This window comes from Hipposideros armiger, unplaced genomic scaffold (genome assembly GCF_001890085.2).
Source record: "Hipposideros armiger isolate ML-2016 unplaced genomic scaffold, ASM189008v1 scaffold_184, whole genome shotgun sequence".
Classification (NCBI taxonomy): Eukaryota; Metazoa; Chordata; class Mammalia; order Chiroptera; family Hipposideridae; genus Hipposideros; species Hipposideros armiger.
The window spans coordinates 397,764-401,739 of NW_017731534.1; positions in this window are offsets into that span (position 1 = coordinate 397,764).

The window sequence follows — 3,976 nt, forward strand, 5'->3', positions numbered from 1 at the left end:
AGTACAGAGAGTCCCAAACAATTTGAACCCAAGGAGACCCATACCAAGGCACATCATAATTAAAATCTCATAGGTTAAAGACAGAGAGAGAATCTTAAAAGCATCAAGAGAAAAGCAGTTAGTTACCTACAAGGGAGCTCTCATAAGACTGTCAGGTGATTTCTCAGCAGAAACTTTGCAATCCAGAAGGGATTGACATGAAATATTCAAAGTGATGAAAGCAAGGACCTACAACCAAGATTACTCTACCCAGCAAAGCTATCATTTAGAATCATAGGACAGATAAAGAGCTTCCCAAACAAGAAAAAGCTAAAGGAGGTCATCACCACTAAACCAGTATTACAAGGAATGTTAGAGGGACTTCTTTAAGATGGAAAAAAAATTAAAAATATGAATAATAAAATGACAATAACAACACATCTATCAATAATTACTTTAAATGTAAATGGATTAAATGCTTCAATCAAAAGATAGAGTGGCAGAATGAATAAGAAAACAAGACCCTTACATATGCTGCCTACAAGAGACTCACTTCAGATTGAAAGACACACATACTGAAAGTAAAGGGATGGGAAATGATATTTCATGAAAATGAAAGCAAACAAACTAAAAAGTGGGGTAGCAATACTTAAACCAGACAAAATTATACTTTAAAACAAAGGCTATAACAAGAGACAAAGAAGGACCCTGTAATCCCACTGCTAGGTATTTATTCAAAGAAACCCAAAACACTATTTCAAAGAGACATGTGCATCCATATGTTCATTGCAGCATCATTTATAGTAGGCAAGATATGGAGGCAGCCTGGGTGTCCATCAATGGATGAGTGAATAAAGAAAATGCAGTACATAATATATAACGGAATATTACTCAGCCATAAAAAATAATTACATCTTGTCATCTGCAACAACATGGATGAACCTAGAGGGTATTGCAGTGAGTGGAGTAAGTCAGAGAGAGAAAGATAAATGCCCTTTGATTTCATGTATATGTGGAGTTTAAAGTACAAAATAAATAAACAAACAAAACAGAAACAAACTCATAGATACAGAGAACATTTTGATGACTGCCAGATGGGAGGTGGTTTGGGAGTTGGGTAAAAAAAGATGAAGGAATTAAGAAGTACAGGTTGGTAGTTATAAAATAATCATGGAGTTTGTAAAGTACAGCATAAGGAATATAGTCAATAATATTGTAATAATTATGTGTGGTGTCAGATGGGTACTAGATTTATTGGGGAGATCACTTCATAAGTTATATAAATGTCTAACCACTATGTTGTACACCCAAATCTAATATAATACTGTACGTATACTGCAATTAAAAAACAAAAAAAAAATTATTAACAAAACCCCACAGATTCCCTGGTCCGACCCCCAAAGCTTCTTATTTAATTGGTCTGGGATGGATCTTAGGCACTGACATTTTGTAAAAGCTCCTTACCTATAATTCATGTGCAACTAAAGCTGAGAACCACTGTGCTAGACTTTATTTTTTTTTAAAGGAAAAAGAAATCCTGTCTTCAGAAAGGTCACTACTGTTGGAAACTGGGGGCAGGGCCCAGGGCTGAGTCCACAGATGTGGATCAAATGGCCTCAGCTATTGAAGAGCCAGAGAGATGAGGCTTGGCAGATAATATCCACTTATCCCAGTTTAACATGTTTTAAGTGCATTTTTAAAACAACCTTAGAATTTCAGGCTATGGTTATATTAATAATATTGTAAGACAGGAAAAGGAACCGAAAAAAATGAGAAATTGCAGAACTCTGATTTTTTTTTTTTAAATGTGTTGATTTTGTTTTTAAAAAGAGGAAGTTTTCATTCACTGGTTCCTTTTTCACTTTGGGGAAGACTTCTACTCCACTTATCTGGTGAGGTTGCCAGTTACTGCTGGGGAATATGAATAGTTATTAGGTGCACCTCTGTGGTGCTCTTCAAGTGTCTGAGACAGCATCATGCCTCCTTCCCTAAACCCCACAGAATGCATGAGCAGAGAGCTGAAGGCCCTCCTGCTGCTCAGCGCTGGAGGCCCAGAGCAGGTCAGCCTTTGCTCTACAGGCCTCTTCTGAGGGAATCAACCGAGCAGCAGTCCAGAGGAAGGGTTTCCTTTGCTTACAGAGATGGATCTTCCTAGAAACGCTCTTCAAGGCACAAAGTGTCCCTCTCTGTACAAAGGTGACATGTGGCTAGAGTGTGCAAATTTATTGCAGAGACAGGTGGCACCCACAGGGCCTTTAAAATAAGACACTACTGGTTGATCTGCAGGCACACTGCTGTCTATCCTATGATATTTGAACAATCCTCATATTTCATTTTTATAATATCACCAAGTCCTGTTGAAATAAATGCTAGATAATAAAATACGACTTTATTATGAGCGGTAATATGCTCACTGACCTTCAAGGAGCAGGGTTAGTGATTATGTGTGATCGTTTACACTGAAACTCCCAGGTGGGGTCTTGGGTATGGATGGTACTCTCCTTTCTCTTTTGCATCCACCTTGTTCCACCATTGGGTGAGGACTCTAGAATGAAAAGTTAGCTCTCAAAGATCCTCTTGGGACTTGCTTGCTTCTCAACTCAGAGAAAACAAATGCAATGTAATAAGGACGGAAACCCAGACAGAAGGCGTCACTCCTCTGTGTGTGCCAGCTGATAAGGAGAGAGGGCAGCCTTGGGCACAAGGGCAGGCCTCTGGGAAAGCAAAGGCAGCAGACACGCAGCAGAACTCTGCAAATGGCCAACATGCTGCCATAGGAGGGAGAAATTAAAGAATGACTGTATTGTGAAAGTCAGGGGGTAAAGAATATTCAATCATAAGGATCTGGAGCCAATAGGGCAAAGCCCAAGTAATGCAATACCGGAAACTATCAGCAAAGTGAGTCACGCTCGCTGATACAAGGAAATGAGTTTTCCTACATGCTGCCTCTCACTCTTTCTGGAGCCTGGCGCCCCTGATACTACGGTAATTAAATGGGGACCATTTGTAATATAACTCAACCCTGAAGAAAACTCTCTTTCAGCACACTGAGTTGGAGACTACTCTTCATGGTCTGAAAGATCTGATGGCGTATTAGGTATTTCAATAGTGCCCTGAAGCCCAGACAGAAGGCGTCACTCCTCTGTGTCCTGTGCCTTAGAGGGCCCGGCATATCAGACTTCCCTCAAATGCATTATCAAAGAACACACAAGGACCTCTGTGCAATGCTCAGTAGCAGGACAGCACACCCGCAACCATAAACATCTGCTTTCACAACTCACGTCATTCAAGCCCCAGAGAAATGCCTCTCTATATATCTTGCTTCATGACTTCAAAACAAAAGGTAAACACACCTGAATTCTGTGAAAGTCTGTGGGTTGTACCACTGTTGAAATCAGAAACACTGATTAAGGTGGGGAGTGTTTGAGTGGCAAAAGTGCTTAGGTTAGAAAAAAGACAAATTAATTAACTTGTCAAATCCTTCTCTCAGATAAATGAATGCAATAGATACTTGCATAATGAAATACAGTTTCCCAGGAGTACCATGCATCTATTTTCCTGCTTCTCTTCACATTCCAAATCTCGGTTCCGGAGGTACTTACGAACTAGATCAGTTTTTGAATATTCAGCATAGTTTTTAAGAACAATTTTGCAATATTGAACATTTCCTATTAGCCTTAAACTTGTGTATATTGATTGTGATTGAAGTTTTGGCACTTAGATGAAAAGTGAACGTGAAAAGTGCAAAATCTTATCGTGAAAATACTTAAGGTTCTATTAAATGTATAAAATATAAAATAATTCCAAACTTTAAATAATTTTAAAAACTTTTACATTTATTATAATTTGTATGTTTCCTTTTAATTGTTAGATACATTTGATATTAAATATTTAACAAATATGTTATTAGGTTTTTTTAAAAGATACAAGAAAAATAATTTTATTTAAAAATTTTTACGTTTAATTTAAATTGTAGATTAAGATGTGTCTAAATTTT